General features: G+C 43.0%; 1 protein-coding gene across 1 annotated transcript in view; it reads left to right on the top strand.

Annotated features, from left to right (window-relative positions):
• The first annotated feature begins 8,852 nt into the window (after positions 1-8,852).
• Positions 8,853-19,730, top strand: part of fgf10a (fibroblast growth factor 10a) — a 170,006-nt gene continuing 159,128 nt past the window's right edge. Inside the window, exon 1 of the mRNA XM_072571646.1 lies at positions 8,853-9,083. The gene's annotated coding sequence lies outside the window, so the exon portion shown is untranslated. The remainder of the gene's footprint in view (positions 9,084-19,730) is intronic.

Here is a 19,730-nt window from a genome sequence, read left to right on the forward strand (position 1 = left end):
ACCTAATAGGCAACATTTTCACACAGAGGGTGGTGTGTGCATGGAATGAGCTGCCTGAGGAAGTGGTGGAGGCTGGTACAATTGCAGCATTTAAAAGGCATCTAAATGGGTATATGATTAATAAGAGTTTGGAGGGAAATGTGCCGGGTGCTGGCAAGTGGGGCTAGATTGGGTAAGGATATCTGATCGGCATGGACAAGTTGGACCAAAGAGTCTGTTTCTGGGCTGAACATCTGTATGACTCTAAATATTCCATAGTTTACAGCCTTAGCAACAGAATAAACAGTCAAGTGTAGAGCAGATTGACCAGGATTATCATTGGTCTGGAGGGTTTTAGTTATGAGGAGAGACTAGATAAACTCGGATTGTTTTCAATGGAAAGATGGATGTGGGTGAGACCTAACATAGGTCTACAAAATTATGAGGCACAGATAGAGTGGATAGTCAGGTTTTTTTTTCCCCAGGGTGGGAAGGTTAATCATAAGAGGGCACAGATTCAAGGTGAGAGTAGGAAAATATGGAGAAAATTATGGATGATGTGTGCCTGGAATGCACTGCCAGTGGAGGTGGTGGAGGCAGGCACATTAGCAATGTTTAAGACATATAGTGATAGACATGTGAACAGGAGGCGAACAGAGGGATAGATACCATGCATGGGCAACATATAATGGGTCTAAATAAGGATTAGGAATTGGCACAGTCTTGATGGGCCGAATGGCCTGGTCCTGTGCTGTATTATATTGTATTGTATTGTATAAGTGAATTGAATAGTTAGTGATGTGGCAGGTGGATTTTAGAGCAGTGAAACGTTGAATCTAAATGGTGGAGCAATTACTTCTAGGAATGTTTAATGGCCAGAATTAGGAGAGTACCGATATTTATGGGGCTGGAGGAGGCTGCAGAGATGGAAAGATGGTCAGTTCTTGGAGGGGTTTGAAAACAAGATAAGAATGTTAAATTCAAAATTGCTTCACTAGAAAGCCGATATGTTAGGGAAATATGTCAGCAACAAGAGGTTTAAATTAGGATGGACAATGAATGGCCTAACTAAAGGATTAAAAAAATTACAAAGAATAGAATAAGCCAGACATAAGGAATTGTCAAGTATATGTATTACCTACACAAAAGAAAAAGAAAGAGAACTAAAAATATCTGATATAAATTCAAACATCAGGAGCTTTCTAGCTTCATAATTGATGAAATTGTACCAAGATATACCTGTTATACTTCCATTACCTTTTCCCACCAAACACAGATCAGAGTCCTGTAGTGAAATGTTCCAATATCGGGTAGTTTGAGGATATTTAGTTTCCATTATAGTAATTAGAAGCTTCAATTTCCACCTAAATATCCAAGCTGTTGAACTGAGAAAATGTATTTCCCGTCAGTATTGTAGTTTTGGGGTCAAAGTTTAGCCATTTGGTCAGACACTTGTCTGTCATGTTATACCAAATTGTATAACTTTGCCCTGGTATCACTATAGACACACATAGCCAGGTAAACCCACCTAATTTAAATAAAAACAAAATACTACAGATGCTGGAAATCGGAAACCTACCCAGAGAATGCCGGAGAAACTCAGCAGGTCTGGCAGGTATGTGTAGACAGAGAGAGAAACAGAGCTGACGTTATGATTATGATTTTTCTTCAGAAGTTTGAGTAAGAGTCATACCAGACTCAAAACATTACCTATGTTTCTTTCTCCACAAATGCTTCCCGACCACCTAATTTAAAAATGTGAGTGGAAGATCCTAAACTACGTAATTTATACTTCACCAAAACAGGGCTAAAATTCGATTTTACTCCAATGATAATACATGCTTTTCAAACTCTAGACAGCAAATTTGAACCACTTCACGAAAGGTGAGCTCCATTCTTCTTCAGAAAAGTTCATTTGATGTACATGTAGAAAAACAGCTTATGGATCATAAAGTAAATGTTTTGGAAAGAAAATTATAGGGTTGGTGTCCTGCTTTACAAATGGTACTGCCTTGCATATAATATACATGGCACTGTATTTATGGCAACATTGTCCAAGATCTCATGCTAATGGTTGAGCCTCAGGGGCAGCAGGTATTCGATCAAGATTGCAGCAATGCTGCCAGAAATCTTCCATTCATTGAAATCCCTGGACGGAAGATTAGGCAGTGGGCCAGTGATTCTTTTTGAAAACTGTATACAACAGCAATCCAAGACTTGTGCATTTATCCTTATATGATGTACTTCAGCATGAAAGTAGTATTTGACTCACTGGTCACAAAAGTCAACCAGCAGTGCCAAAGTTATTAATGTAACAAGAAGCTGAAATTATTAGAATGGCAGACCATCTGCTTTGTTGACTTCCAATGTGACACATAACAATTGCCACCTTACAAAGGATGATAGTGTTATGTGGGGTGACACAGTGGCTAGCACTGCAGTCTCATCGTGCCAGGGACCTAGGTTTGATTCCAACCTTGGGCAGCTGTCTATGTGGAGTTGCACATTCTTCCTATGTCTGCATGGGTTTTATCTGGGTGCTCTTGTTTCCTCCCGCAGTCCAAAGATATATTGCTGGAAAAGCGCAGCAGGTCAGGCAGCATCAAAGGAGAAGGAGAATCGACATTTCGGGCATAAGCCCTGACGTACGGGCTGTGCTTTTCCAGCAACACATTTTTAAGCTCTGATCCCCAGCATCTGCAGTCCTCACTTTTTCCCAGTCCAAAGACATGCCAGTCAGGTGAATTGGCCATGCTAAATTGCCCATAGTATCAGGTGCATTAGTCAGAGGGAGATAGGTCTGGGTGGGTTACTCTTCAGAGGGTCGGTGGGGCCAAATGGCCTATTTCCACATTTTAGAGAATTTAATCTAATGTAATAGTGGCTTCCAAAAGCAGAGCAAATGGGACGTTTGTGACATCAGACAATATCTAATACTAGTCATTGCCAGATTTTGAGCTTTGCTGGTCCAGTTTAACCCTTTTAGAAACATGGTGAGCTGACCATATGTTTATGTATTCAGGTGTGTGAGGGACTCCCCTGCAATGCAATGTAAAAGCATCAAACAGAGTCTTTCCAGTGAAGCTGCTTTTAGACTTTAACTGTTGCAATACTGTCAAGGTTAGAACGGTGCCGGAAATGTCCTGCTCCTCGGCTGCTGCTTAACCTGCTGGGCTTTCCCAGCACCACTCTAATCTTGACTCTGATCTCCAGCATCTGCAGTCCTCACTTTCGCCCCGCTGCAATACTGTGTCCTGCATTCTAGGAGGAGCCCACACAAATTATTGGAGTCAAAAAAGAGTGACACTAGAATTAACTGGAGTTGAAAGACATCTGAACTGAAAGCTCACTTCACTCATGGAGGCTTTTGTTGCTGTTCCTCTTAAGCTACATGGAACACAGTCGGCACAGAGTCTCTCACAAAAGATCCTACCCTTCAGAAACCACTTCTCCAGGTTCTCGCTCAGACAGGAGCAGTATCCTAAAAGCTATTTAGGACTTAGATGAAGAGAAATTTCTTCACATAGGGAGTGGTGAGCCCATGGAATTCACTACCGCAGAAAGCAAAAACATTGTATGAGATCAAGGAGGAGTTGGGTGAAGCCGTTAGGGGCTAAAGTGATCAAAAGATATGGGTGAAAAGCTGTAACAGGGAATTGATCAGAACAAATGGTGCAACAGGCTCAATTGGCCAAATGCCTCATTATTATCTTCTATGTTTCTGTGTAATTGGGTCCACTTCAACAAGGAGTGGTCACAAAACTATTGATCTTCCTCCAACTAGGGCCTGCAATGGTAAAGCACATCAAGGACAGTAAATTCTGTGTCATTCCTAATCGTCAAAGTCTATGTCTCAAGATCATTCCAGAAAGGGATCACCGACATGTAAATGTATGGGGTCTGGTACAGCATGAGAAGGGACTTCATCATCTTCTCAACAGTGCAGAGAACCAGTGGGTGCCCTCACTAGGCTCTGCTATTGCCTCTTTTGAAGGATGGTGCACCGAAGCCACAAAGAGTTCCAATTCTTTATTTACAATTGGTGCACACCCATACACAGAACATCACAATGCTTCTATCTTGTGCCAGGCAGCTGTCAGATACCTTCAAACCATCCTGATAAACCAGAGGGTGGCACTTGGCAACAAAGGCTACCAACTATACATATGGCTTATAACTCACTTCTGCCGTCTGACACGTGTACAGTAACTGTATCAAAAGAGCCTTGTTGCAACAAAGAATGCTGTGAAATAAACCATTGATGTTTGCAAACAATGGATCTAATGCTGGATGGGTTGGTGGAATGCGAGATTGGAGGAAATGCTCCAAAGATCATTGCTCCAAAATCATGTAGGTATCCTCTTTACCAGCAGGCATTTAGCAGTCACCTGGAAGGGAGGAGCAAGAGGAAAGAATGGAAAATATCAAGACATCATTTTCTTTTCTTCCAACAGGCTGTTCATGAATGATGCATCACATTGAGAATATCCTGCAAACATTACCACATCAGCATTGCTTTCCACTTCCTGACCTTTTAGATCATCTGCAATGGACCACCCCAAAGTTGTCTTAAAATGAAGAGAGCTATTCCAAAACAACATGAATCAACACTTCCTATAATACATACAAAACTATCCACCTTTTTCCATCTCTCCGTACCTTTCCAATTCTTGATTTTCTGACAATGGTGCTGCCCCAGTGGCTGTAACATGGATGGTGGTAGACTGCTGACTGTCAGACATGGCCTTCAGCAGCTCTGCGCTGAGAAGGCCTGGTTTCAGACTGAATCATTTCCATGGTGATAGTCTGACTGATTGTCTGAGCCAGCAGCACTGGCAGAATGGCAATGGTGAGAGTCTGAATGCCATCATCAGAGGACCCTGTCAGTCTCACAGGGATGTGTTTCAGAAATCTGAGTAAACACCTCCAGTGCGGTAAAAGCTCCTTCGAGAGCCTTCCTCTCCACAGGCAGTAGTCTGAGCCTGCATAGAAACATCCAGAAATCTCATGAATACAGCCTGAGCATCCATCCAGACATTAGGTGGCTCCTGTGTTGGAGGCAGACAGACACTGTTTTATAGCTAGATCTGGAAGGCCTGGCGTTAGAGTGGCTCACCACCAACATACTGGAAATGATGGGCTTCATGGTCTTGGCAAAACCTTTTACCAGGTTAGAGCCAGACCTCCCCATGACACCTGACAGTGTTGGCAAACTCTGTAGCAGGCTCCCCAATGCACCAAGCCCTTCTGTGGGAGTTCTCAGATTTTTGTCTATAGGTGAGTGCATCAGAGGTTTCAGTTGAGTTGTCCATCATAAAACCCATCTGTAATCATGCCCACTGGGAGGCTGCAACAGAAAACCCAGCAGGAATAAGTCATTCAATCCCTCAAGCCTGCCCCAACATTCTGGAGGATCATAGCTACCCTGTCCAGGGTAACATCTCCTCTTTCATGCCAGCTCCTCATAGCCCACAATCCCTTGCTGTTTCAAAAATATATCTTCCTCCTCTTTAAATATTTTCAATGATTTAGTGTCCACAAATCTCTGGAATACAGGATTCGAGGCATTCACTAACTTAAGACCTAAAATCACGCTGTAAGTGGTACTTGTAAACTTTTTGTAGTACATGTGACAATATGACATGTGAGAACATGTGACAAGAAAGCTAATGCAATTCAATTCAAATCGAAGTCAATGAATTCCATTGCACCAGAATTTAAAATGAATTTTCCCTTATTCTTTAACTACAGGCTGAATCTTATGTTTTTGGCTAAGTACGAGTCATGTCAGGTTTTTTTGGAGTGATTCTCACCATGGGACCCAGCAGATTCACTTGCTGTATCTTACCAATATCACTATATTAATTGCTGATCCATCCCCTTTGGATCCTTCATGCCATCCCATCTCACCATGCCCCATTCCTGCTGAGTGAATCTCTGTCCTCAGACCGATGTCTATGCCATCTGTGAACTCCTGGTGTTCACTTGGAGGAACTTTGGCATGTGGAAGTCGCCCTGCTTAGCTTGGCTTGGCAGAGAGTGAATAGAGATAGCGGAGAAAGGTGAGCTGTCATTACATTTCTCTGAGATGGACCCAGAAATTCTGTTGATACTTCCCAGAGAACTGTCAGAGGAGACCATGCCAGCAGATGACACCAGCCTGGTCAGGGATCCCCATCCAGGTCGGTGTTGTCTCCAGAGTGCAGTGCCGAAAGAAAGTCCTCCACTCAGTCAGGATAAGGGCCAGACTCTGCTCTCTGCCACCTCACACTTGCTGCATCCACCCACTCCCAAGGCTCATGCAAACAACTCCCTCCCCCATTGCCTCTCCTTACCCTATCATCCTCGCACATCCCAATCCTGCTCCCCCTCTGCACTGTTCCTCTGAACATCTCAACACCTTTCCCCACATGCTCCAGCACTAATAGCTGTGCCATCCACTAGCATCCAATCCATTCACCCACTTGTGTCATTGCAGAAGAAGAATTCCTACAAACGGATAGAGTGATGCCAGGTAGGTGGATTGGGGAATTTCTGGACGTCTGTGTCCTCATATCCGACAAGGAGTGAATCATTGCTTTCACAGGAGAGAACTTGGATCAATCCTACAGGAAACAAAAGCATCCATGTTCCAGTAACTAAGTCAGTATCACTCTTCGTTCCATGGCAATACCGATACTAACCACACAGTTAATGCCTTGCAGTGAACACTATGTCTAACCATTGATCACAACACCTTCAGCCTCCTCTGTGATACAGGAGTACTGAGCCACTCAGGTCAAATCAACAGAGACCCACCCATCTCCCCCCCTCAACCCACACCCACAAGCTCAGAAGATGATGATGCTGGGTCCCTGGAGAAAGCACCGACAAGTCTGTCTCAGACACCTTCACCAGCTAAGACCCTGACACTTCATTGGTTCAATATCAGCACAGAGTGTGGATGCGAAGGCATCACAAGTGATGGGTGAGGGAGAAATACCCCAGACCACTGGCACTTCGAGAACTGCCAGACACCAGCGACCTGCTGAACCCCCGGCAGAGAGGACCTTGTGGTCTTGGCACTGAGGGAAATCCTTCACAAATACAAGGCACATCAGGAAGATAGGCCAATGGATGCACTGGCCACCATTGCTCAGAAACTTCAGCGATTCCTGCAACTGTGCATCTGCCTCCAGAATTGTCCACCAGGGCCAGCACTGAACATTGGTCAACTGGAGATGTGTTTCCATTGTCTGGTTGTTCTTTAGGAAATCATTAGTTTCCAAAACAGTTTTTTTCTCTAAGTGATCTGGGCTGCTGGGGGTTTCCTGCACAGATTGAGGTGTAGCCTCCTTGCTCTGACCTGCTGGAGGTGATTGGATTCCTGGTAGAGGAGTGCTAGACACACAGGGCACCTCCACATTATCCGGAGATGAGAATCCTTAGTGGCTTGGTATTGCTGCTTCACCCTGTCAGTGTGCAATGGCACCTATATTACCCTTTGAGAGAAAGGAGAGAGGGGGACAGGATGCCTCAGATCCATCTAAGCCTGCGAATGAATGTACCCACTGTCTCAGTGATGAAGTGGGGGCCCCTGCAAACATCCAGCATACACTGACTGTTCTGCAGGATTGGCTTTCCACAGCAGCTACCAGAAGGCATCCACTTCAATACCACAGGATGAGACAGAATGCAGGCAGAATCCACGACCTTCGTTCCAGTATGCGCATGAGTTGTGGGTCCCTCTGTCAGCCATTCCTCTGTCAGCTCATTAATGGCTGTGACCAGAGGCCCATGAAATTGAATGGGCTTAGCAGCCCCCTGTTGTCCAGGAGGCTCTGAGAGTCAGAGACCTTGGCTGTAACATCCCCCACTGGCTGTGTGCTTGAGTCAGTGCTATGCTCACCAGAATGTGACCCTCAGAGGGGGTGCCCAAACGATGGTACAGATGTACCTGGGGATGTGGCTGTTCCTTTTTTACTCCTGGATTGGGAGTGGAAATGGAATCCAGAAGCTGCATCGAAAAACATAAAGATTTCTCAGAGTCACAAGCCACCACCATTACCCAAAATGTTTTGTTATTAATTGGATAGCAAAGTGGAAGATTTATTTCCCAATATGCATAATCTCTGACCTTCCCTGTTCCACAGACACAATCGCCTTGCTCTCCTGCCAGCTTCGTCACCTCCTCTTCAAAGTGTGCCTTAAGGCAGAGATATGCCCTGTTGTGGGCACTTTTGCACTTACAGAACAAGGAACAAGGACAGACCACACTATCAGCAAATTAGCCTCATCGCGACTTTGACAGAAAATCATGCCCAAATAACTGGAATTGTAATGTCAGATGGTGCAAATCCTTTAAAGATTCTGTGCAAAAAACCCCTGAGGTTTTCAAAGCTCTGGGCTGAATAATAAGAATTTGCTTACTCAGGAATAAAGGTATGGACTTTATACCATCTAGCACTGTGATAATTTATTTAAAGATTTGTTTCATTCTTTTTTAGCCTACCTGTAAAATAACATCACACAACAGTTCAAAGGACTACATTTTGCCCTGAAGCAATTGCATTTAATTCTCATCTTAGAACCTCTACTGTTCACTTGACTAGCAATGTAATGGGTGCAGAAGTGTAGTTGCAAAAGCAAATATATGGTTCAAATAGCAGGAGAGAATAAAAGACAGAAGCTAAACTTCAGAAACACCAGCAGAGTGTCTCATCTCATACAAAGCTGACAAGTTGACATATCTTACGCTTCATTTAAGAGGGCGGGTTAGAGTCTTGGAGGAGGAGCACAAATCCCACCCCCCTGCAAACTCCACCACACCACCACCCCCCCATGAAATACTGTAATACTAGAGTCAATTTAAAAACTTCAAACAGTTACACACTGGCTGTTGTGTTAACACCAATCCTTTTGTTGCAATTTGTGCACTGGAACAAACTCTTGAGTTACGGTGAGTTTACTTAACTGTAGCAAGCTGGTGAGGTGCAGTTTATTGAGGCTATTAACTGCAGAGACACCAACCTGCTGCCAAGTAGGATCTGCTGTGCTGTGACATTAATGGAATCCAGACTGAGAAGCTAGGCTGCTGTGACCTCCCTCAACTACTGCACTGCAGGGTGAGTTTGTTTCTGCTTTTTTCCTAAGAAGAGGGAGAAAAGAAAAGCATTTTAAAACGGCCAGGAATTTCTATACAGAACCAAGGTTATTGAATCATGTGGTAGATCTGTAAACTAAGCTTGGACAGACTCCAGATTTTTCTGTATAGCCTTCAGTAATAGTTATATTGCTGGATTATAACTGAATAAAGTTAAAGGATATAATGAATGAAAGACTATGATAACATTGAATGCTACTGACAAAAAAGTATAGCACTCAATCCCGATTAGTTAATTGCATGAGAGATCTGTGCTTTTGCCTAGCTTGAAAGTGTCTTCAAAGAAGGTGAGTTTGAACGTGTTAAGCAAGAGGCTGTCATTTCTCCCAAAGATAAATTTGAAAGAGGCAAGTGTTAAAGAATGCTGTGAAATTGTTTTGAGCCATTTGCTGCATATACACATTGCTATTTCCTGAATGAATCTCTACTTTGCTTCTGGATATGACTAGAAGAATTTGCTGAGGATTTTTTCCAGGTGCTGTTTCCCACTAAATGCAGTAGATTAATGGGCTGTAAGGTTCATTTGCACACCTGACAGAAATGACATTAAAGGAATTCTCAATCCATATCGCTTCAAACATTATCCTCAATTGTATTTATTCTTTAAATCACTCCATAGGCATACAAACCGCATGAGACATAGCAAAGCCCTTTGGAATTTCATTCATTATTGTCACAAGGCATAGCTTTCATCTGATTTAATGTTCCATCCAAAAAATTGTACAAACAGGTGAAGATTTTCAATGGACCTAAAATCTAATAGCTTTATAACTTTTTCTATTTGACACAAAAAAAATCCAATTTTGCCAACACCACAATTAATGTTCATGTGTAAGTTGTTATTGAAAGGTTAGCTGGCCTGTTAATAGGGAAGCAGTTTTGGCAAAAGGGTAGAGTTTTGATTGGATGATCTTATTCAAACTCCTATTTTCTATGTAAATAGATTAGATTAAGATCTGCAATATAGTCAGCATATCCCTGACCATTCATCTTTGTCACCACATAATTAGCATATGAATATTGGTGAATATATTCAAGACATTGAGCATAGTGTTTTACGCTTCAATGTTATGGAAAACAAATTACTGCATGAATTAAAGGTAATCACCATCAACATTAATTTATGTTGTGGAGCTTACTAAGATAGAAATTTATAATTTGTTTTAGATCTGTGAAGCATGGGAACTTTGCAATGTATATTTTAAAGTATTTACTCGAAATAAAACAATGGATTAGCTCATGGTTAGCTTTTTTCAAAAGATCTGGACTAGTATCATTTGTCAAATAATCTGTTCAAGTGACTGATTAATAATTGAAAGTGCTTCTTTGGTATATGGACATTGATGTGAATTCGTTTAAAGTTATGCCAATTTGAAGCATGAATTAATTCAGGATAATGCATTTCAAATCACATCTGGTTACATTGATGCTTGTAATTTAGCACCTCTACTACTATTATACAAGAGAAACAAGTAAGGGAGTAGTTTTTTTCATGTGCGTGTGACTAATCACTCATGCCATCGCTTCTTCCGGGTGGCAGCAGTTTATTTAATTTCACAGCTTTTAGACTGAACAATTTCAGAGATCCCACTAGGAGCATTTAGTTTTTAAGAGTTCCTTCAGCTGTTAAATGGTCACTTGGTGCAGCCCACATAAAAGGTAGTCATGCACTAAATACCTTCACATCAGCCAGCGTTAGACCACGTTTGATGTATTCCCCGTGAAATTGACTTAATTGATGAATTTATTTGCACCCTAATCATTGTTTCCAGGAATCTTAAAGCATGAGTCACTCATTTAGATGAAATAATAGAATTTTAGAACTGGTGTTTGAATATGAATCACTTTTAATTAAATTTATATTGCTCAGGTTATAAGGACTGTCCCCATGGACAGGTTAAAAGGCACGTTTGCCTTTTTCATACTTCACTTCTGCATCCTTGCACCATTAAGTAATATTGTGCAGTATATTAAACTTCTGATTTTAGTTCAAATTTTTAATCCTTTCAGACGGAATTTTCAAAAAGGAGCTAAGTGATCTGTTAAAAATAGATTTGGTAGTTTGAACAAGACGCATGTATTTAGTAATCTTTAGTAATCTTATCCAGCTCAAATTAAAGTTCAGGTATTTAATGGATTATATTTTATCCAACACCCATAACAAGATGGATTGCTGCTTTAACTGTGTGTTTCTGCAGTTGGACACAGTTCTGTATTTTGGTTGGGATGCTTGAGTCACGTTTTTCCAGAAATGTGAACTGTACAGTCTCACAAAATCCCCCTTAGGGGTCTTAGCAGAGTCAATGCAGAGAAGTTGTTTCCCTTCGAGGGGGAGTCTAGGACCAGAGGATCTCTGAGCAGGGGGTCACCCATCTGAGACTGAGATGAGGAGGGTTTTTTTCTCTCAGAGAGTAGTGTTGAATTCTTTACAGTTTCAGGCTGCATTATGCAGTATATTCTAGGCTGAGAAAGATGTTTAATCAGTCAAGGAATCAAGGGTTATGGCAAAAAGGCAGAAAAGTGGAGTTGAGCCTTACCAGATCAGCCATGATCTCTGAATGGCAGAGCAGAGTTGATGGACCGAAGAATATGTCTCTACATCTCCATCCTATAGTCTTACAGACCATAAAACTGTAGATTCTGGATTAGTGGTGCTGGAAGAGCACAGCAGTTCAGGCAGCATCCAAGGAGCTTCGAAAGCAATGTTTCGGGCAAAAGCCCTTCATCAGGAATAAAGGCAGTGAGCCTGAAGCGTGGAGAGATAAGCTAGAGGAGGGTGGGGGTGGGGAGAAAGTAGCATAGAGTACAATGGGGTGAGTGGGGGAGTGGATGAAGGTGATAGGTCAGGGAGGAGAGGGTGGAGTGGATAGGTGGAAAAGAAGATAGGCAGGTCGGACAAGTCATAGGGACAATGCTGAGCTGGAAGTTTAGAACTAGGGTGAGGTGGGAGAAGGGGAAATGAGGAAACTGTTGAAGTCCACATTGATGCCCTGAGGTTGAAGTGTTCCGAGGCGGAAGATGAGGCGTTCTTCCTCCAGGCGTCTGGTGGTGTGGGAGCGGCGGTGATTGTAGAGTCAGGGGAAGACTGGGTAAGCTCCAATTTTATGGCATGAATTGACATTTTGCAAGTTATTAAATGTCAGTGTGGATGTTAGTGCATAGGTGAATGTGTGAATGAATAAATAGGTAGTTTGGTAGGTGGTAGGTGGGCAAGATAGATGGGTCGAGTTATAAGTTGTTAAAGTGGTATGTCGATAGGTGACAGGTTGGTAAGGTGATCAATGGATAGGTTGTAGGTAGGTTTCAGGGGTTTCTGTTGTAACAAACTGCTACAATATCTGATAAAAGGAATTAATCTGAATGGAACATCTGGCATGAACTAAATTACGAGAAATAACTAGCACGCAAACAGTTATGGTGACCCTGCAAAGTCCTCCTTACCAACATCTGGGGCTTATTTGTGTCAGAATTAGGAGTGCTATCCCATAGATGAATCAAACAACAGCCTTACAGTCATAATCATGAAATCATCCTTTACAGACAATGTCAAAAAGGTCACCATCATCATCCCTTGTGCCATTGGCAAGAAAGACCTATCAGAAGCAATAGTACTGTGTAATAAAGTTGGGAGGGAGTTATGAAGGCAGTCTTCAACATTAATTCTGGACCACATGAAATCTCATATTATCAGGTCTAACATGGGCAAGGAAACCTCTTACTGATAATGCTTTCCACTGTACCCCTCCTCAACTGATGAATAAGTACTCCTCCCTGTTGAACAACACTCGGGGAGAAGTACTGAGGATGGCAGGCAGACAAGATATTCTAGGTAAGGAAATTCAATGTGTGGTTTAGTAGTACAGGTACACAATCCTTTATCTGAAACACTCAAGACTGGTTTTCGGAATTTGGAATTTTTTGAATTTTGGAATAAGTCACAGTTTAAGGGTGAAATTTTTAATAATCTTGCCAAACAGTACACTCACTGTGAGTAATGGGACCTGACTCAGAATTGAGGCCTGCCAGTACTGGGCCATGCACCCCCACTTTGCATCTGAGTGACATGCATCGAGTGGGTGTGGAGTTGGGTTAATTGTTTGCACACCAAACGACCTTGTAAATGAGATAAAACCTTACGAGAAACCTTCAGATTTTGGAGCTTTTCGAATTTCAGGATTTCGGATAAAGGGCTGCCTATCTGAATCACTACTGATCGAGCCGGTCAGGTCCTTAAGGACAGAGGTGCTAGACTGGGTCCAATGCAGGAGGTGGGAGAACCAACAAGAGGGATAAACCTACTGACATCATCCTCATCAATCTATCTGTAGCAGATGCAGCTGTCCATGAGAGTATTAGGAGGGATGGAGATGAAATTCTGACTTCAAATTGATCATGCACTCCATAGTTTTGACTGGCGTTATCACTACGCTAAATGGGACAGACTTCAAATCAAAATATCAACACAAAACTGGACACCTATGAGGTACCACAGACTGTTAGCAACAACAAAACTGTATTAATCCACAATCTGTAACTGCAAGTCCTGGCATCTCCCCACTCTACCATTACCCCATCCAGTTAGGTTCAATAAAGAGACAGAAGGGCATGCCAGGAGCAGCAATTGACGTACCTACAAAAGAGGTGTCAATTTGGTGAAGCTACCAAACAGGACTATTTGCATGCCAAGCAGTATAAGCAGCAAGTGATAGATAGAGCTAAACAATCCCACAACCAATGGTTTCGATCTAAGCTTTTCATTTCTGTTGCCTCCAGTCCTGAATGGTAGTAGACAATCAAATAATTCATTGGGAAAACAAGACCGCACAAATAACCCCATGTCTCAATGATGGGAGAACCAAACACATCAGTGCAAAAGACAAGGCTAAAGCTTTCACAACAATCTTCAACCAGAAGTGCCAAGAGGATGATCCATCTTGACTTCCTCAAGTGGTCCCCAGCATTAGATACCAGTCTTCAGTCAATTCAATTCCCTCGAGGTGATATCTAGAAACAATTGGAGGCACTGTATACTTCATAGGCAATGGGTCCTGACAACATTCCAGCAACTGTACTGAAGACTTGTGCTCCAGAACTTGCTGCACCCCTAGTCAAGTAGTTCTAATACAGTTACAACATTAGTACCTACCCAACAATGTAGAAAATGACCTAGTTTTGTCCTGTACACAAAAAGCAGGACAAATCCAACCTGGCCAATTATCATCCTGTCAATCTACTCCCGATCATTAGTAAAGTGATAGAAGGTGTCATCAACAATGCTATCGAGCAGCACCTGCTCAGTGATGCTCAGTTTGGGGTCCGCCAGGAGCAGTCAGCTCCTGACCTCATTACAGCCTTGGTTCAAACATAGACAAAAGAACTGAATTCCAGAAGTGAGTTGAGAGTGACAGCCCTTAACATTAAGGAAGACCTGCCTTCGACCAAGAATGACATCAAGGAACCCTGGTAAAACTTGAAACAATGGATATCTGGGGGCAACTCTCCATGGGCTGGAGTCAAACATGGCACATCAGAAAATGGTTGTAGTTGAGGGAGGTCAGTCATCTGAGCTACAAGACATCTCTGCAGGTGTTCAGCATAGTCTCCTAGTCCCAACTATCTTCACTGCATCATCAATGATCTTCCTCCATCATAAGGTCAGAAGTGGGGACAGATGCACAATGTTCAGCCTCAGGCGACTCTCTGTGTGGAGTTTGCACGTTCTCCCCGTGTCTGCGTGGGTTTCCTCCGGGTGCTCCGGTTTCCTCCCACAGTCCAAAAATGTGCAGGTCAGGTGAATTGGCCATGCTAAATTGACCGTAGTGTTAGGTAAGGGGTAGATGTAGATGTAGGGGTATGGGTGGGTTACGCTTTGGCGGGGCGGTGTGGACTTGTTGGGCCGAAGGGCCTGTTTCCACACTGTAAGTAATCTAATCTAATTTGCCACTCCTTACATACTGAAGCAGTCTGTGCCAAATGCAACAAGATATGGACAATATTAAGGATTAGGCTATCAAGTGGGAAATAACATCTGTTCCACATAAATGCCAGGCAATGACTATTTCCAATAATAGAAAATCAAACCAATGCTCCATGATGTTTAATAGCATTATAATAGCTGAATTCCCCACTACCTGCATCCTAAGTGTTACCACTGACCAGAACCTGAACTGAACCAACCACATAAATCCTGTGATGACAAAGGCACTTTCGAGGCTGGGAATTCTTCAGCAAATTACTCATATCCTGACTCCCCAGAACCTGTCCACCATTTAATAGGCACAAGTCCGGAATGTGATGGAATACTGTCCACTTGCCTGGATGCAGCTCCAACAACATTCAAGAAGCATGATTCCCTCCATGAAAAAGCACCCCACTCGATGAACACCATCCACTACCTTTAACATTTACCTCCTCCACTACTGATGCAAAGTAGCAGCAGGGTGTAGCTTCCAAAAGATATATTCCAACTCACCAAGGCTTCACAGACAGTACCTTGTGAACTTACAACCTTTGCCACCTAGAAGAAGGGAGGGCAGCAGAAGCATGGGAAAACCATCGCCTGCAATATCCCCCTGAAATCACACTGACTTGGAATCAGAATCACAATTCCTTCCGTGATGCTGGCTCAAACTCTGAGAACTCCCTTCCAAACAGCCCTGTAAGGTGCACGGACACTGCATGCACTACAGAGGTTCAAGAAGGCAGCTCACCACCACCGTCTCCAGGGCAATGAGGAATGGGAGCTAACATAGTTTGTGATGTCCACATCCTCTAACTGAATCAAAACAAGATCTCAGCTCCATTTTATGTCAGGGCCCAATTACCCTGAACTCCCTTGCTATCAAAAATCAATCCAACGCAGCCTTAAATAAATTTAAACCAAATGCTATGGGGAAAACAACTCTACATTCTAATGAGCAAAGATTTCTCCTCATCTCTGACTTATAAGGGAGGCTTCTTACTCTTCAACAATGTCCCCTAGTTCTACAGCTGGGTTTAAACAAGCTCAGCAGGGGAGTCGGAACCTGTGGTGTAGTTCCAGTACATAGGTGGATGAGAGTAGGGAGGACATGGACAGGATTTCATGGTCACAGGAATGTGCGGGCAGACAGCAAGCTGGTTTGAAGTGTGTCAAGAATATCTGGAATAAGGTAGGTGAGCTTGCAGCATGGATAGGTACCTGGGACTTTGATGTTGTGGCCATTACTGAGACATGGATAGAGCAATGTCAGGAATGGATGTTGCAGATTCCAGGGTTTAGATCTTTCATTAAAATCAGGGAAGGTGGTAAAAGAGGGGGAGACATGATTTTGTTAGTCAAGGAGTGTAAAACGGTGGCTGAAAGAACATTTGACGAGAACTCATCTACTGAGCTGGTATGGGCTGATATTAGAAACAGGAGAGGAGAGGTCACACTGCTGGGAGCTTTTTATAGGCCTCAGCAGAGTTCCAGGGATGTGGAGGAGAGGATTGGAAAATTGATTCTGGGTAGGAATGATAGGAACAGGGTGGTCATTATGGGGAACATTAACTTCCCCAACATTGACTGGAAATGCTATAACTCTCGTATGTCAGATGGATCACCTTTTGTTCAATATGTGCCAGAGGGTTTCCTGACACAGTATGTCAAAGGGCTGACAAGAGGGGAGGCCACATTGGATCTGGTACTTGGTAATGAACCAGGCCAGGTGTTTTATTTAGTGAGAGGTGAACACTTTGGAGAAAGTGACCATTTAGTGATAGAAAGGGATAGGTACATGCCACAGGACAAGAGTTGTAGTTGGGAGAAGGGCAATTATAATGTGATTAGGCAAGACTTAGAAGTCATAGAATAGGGCAGCAAAATGCAGGGGATGGGGACAATCGAAATGTGGAGTTGGTTTAAGGAACAGATATTGCATGTCCTTGATAGGTATGTCCCTGTCAGGCAAGAAGGAAGTAATAAGGTAAGGGAACCATGGTTTAATAAAGAAATTGTATTTCTTGTTAAGTGGAAGAGGGAGGCTTATGTGACGTTGAGGCGACATGTTTCAGATAAGGCGATGGAGAGTTACAGATCAGCTCGGAAGGATTTAAAGACCGAGTTCAGAAGAGCAAAGGGAGAACATGAGCAGTCTTTAGCAGGTAGAATAAAGGGGAATCCTAAAGCTTTCTATAGGTATGTGAGGAATAAAAGGATCACGAGGGTAGGAATAGGGTCAGTCAAAGACAGAAGTGGGAAGTTGGGTGTGGACCCTGTAGAGATTGGAGAGGTGCTAAGCAAATATTTATCATTTATTTTCACTCAGAAAAAAGAGAATATTGTAGAGGAGGAGATTGAGATACAGGTTATTAGACTTGAAAAGATTGAGGTTAGTAAGAAGGAGGTGTTATCAATTCTCAAAGGTATGAAAGTAGTAAGTCACCTGGGCCAGATGGGACTTATCCAAGGATTCTCTGGGAAGCTAGGGAGGAGATGGCCAAGCCCTTGGGCTTGATCTTTGAGTCATCTCTGTCTACAGGTTTAGTAACAGAGGACTGGAGGATTGCAAATGTTCTGCCCTTGTTCAAGAAGGGCAGTAGAGATAACCCAGGTAATTATAGACCAGTGAGCCTTATGTCTGTTGTAGGAAAAGTTTTGGAAAGGATTATAAGAGATAGGGTTTATAATCATCGAACAGCAACAATTTAATTGGAAATAGTCAACATGGATTCATCAAGGGCAGGTCATGTTTCCCAAATCTCATTGAGTTTTTTGAGAAGGTGACCAAGCATGTGGATGAGGGTAGAACAGTTGACGTGGTGTACACGGACTTCAGTAAAGCCTTTGGTAGGCTACTGGAAAAAATGCAAAGGCATAGGATCGAAGGTGATTTAGCAGTTTGGATTAGAAACTGGATTTCTGTAAGAAGGCAATGAGTGGTAGTTGATCGAAAATATTCAGCCTGGATTCCAGTTACTAGTGGTGTGCCACATGGATCTGTTTTGAGACCATTGCTGTTTGTCATTTTCATAAATGACTTGGACACAGGCATATGTGGATGGGTTAGTAAGTTTGCAGACTGACACTAAAGTCGGTGGAGTGGTGGACAGTATGGAAGAATGTTGCAGGTTGCAGGGAGACTTGGATAAACTGCAGAATTGGGCTGAGAGGTGGCAAATAGAGTTCAATGCAGCTAAATGTGAGGTGGTTCACTTTGGGAAGAATAACAGGAAGGCGGAATACTGGGTCAATGGAAAGATTCTTGGTCATTTGGATGTGCAGAGGGATCTTGGTTTCCATGTACATAGATCACTGAAAGTTGCCACCCAGGTTGATGGTGCTATTAAGAAGGCATACAATGTGATATAGAGTCACAGAGTCATAGAGATGTACAGCATGGAAACAGACCCTTTGGTCCAACCTGTCCATGCCGACCAGATATCCCAACCCAATTTAGTCCCACCTGCCAGCACCCGGCCCATATCCCTCCAAACCCTTCCTATTCATATTCCCATCCAAATGCCTTCTAAATGTTGCAATTGTACCAGCCTCCACCACTTCCTCTGGCAGCTCATTCCATATAAGTACCACCCTCTGTGTGAAAAAGTTACCCCGTAGGTCTCTTTTATATCTTTCCCCTCTCACCCTAAACCTATGTCTTCTAGTTCTGGACTCCCTGGCCCCAGGGAAAAGACTTTGCTACTTATCCTATCCATGCCCCTATAATTTTATAAACCTCCAATGCTCCAAGAAAAACAACCACAGCCGATTTAGCCTCTCCCTGTAGCTCAAATCCTCCAACCCTGGCAACATCCTTGTAAATCTTTTCTGAATCCTTTCAAGTTTCACAACATCTTTCTGATAGGAAGGAGACCAGAATTGCATGCAATATTCCAACAGTGGCCCAACCAATGTCCTGTACAGCCGCAACATGACCTCCCAATTCCTGTACTCAATATTCTGACCAATGAAGCAAAGCATACCAAACGTCCCCTTCACTATCCTATCTAGCTGCGACTCCACTTTCAAGGAGCTATGAACCTGCACTCCAAGGTCTCTTTGTTCAGCAACACTCCCTAGGACCTTACCATTAAGTGTATAAGTCCTGCTAAGATTTGCTTTCCCAAAATGCAGCGTCTCACATTTATCTGAATTAAACTCCATCTGCCACTTCTCAGCTCATTGGCCCATCTGGACTAGATCCTGTTGTAAGCTGAGGTAACCTTCTTTGCAGTCCACTACACCTCCAATTTTGGTGTCATCTGCAAACCTGCAAACTTACTAACTGTACCTCTTATGCTCGCATTCAAATCATTTATGTAATTGACAAAATGTAGAGGACCCAGCACCGATTCTTGTGGCACTCCACTGGTCACAGGCCTCCAGTCTGAAAAACAACCCTCCACCACCACCCTCTGTCTTCTACCTTTGAGCCAGTTCTGTATCCAAACGGCTAGTTCTCCCTGTATTCCATGAGATCTAACCTTGCTAATCAGTCTCCCAAGGGGAACCTTGTCGAACGCCTTACTAAAGTCCATATAGATCACATCTACTGCTCTACCCTCATCAATCCTCTTTGTTACTTCCTCAAAAAACTCAATCAAGTTTGGGAGACATGATTTTCTACACACAAAGCCATGTTGGCTC

This window comes from Chiloscyllium punctatum, chromosome 1, assembly GCF_047496795.1.
Source record: "Chiloscyllium punctatum isolate Juve2018m chromosome 1, sChiPun1.3, whole genome shotgun sequence".
Lineage (NCBI taxonomy): Eukaryota > Metazoa > Chordata > Chondrichthyes > Orectolobiformes > Hemiscylliidae > Chiloscyllium > Chiloscyllium punctatum.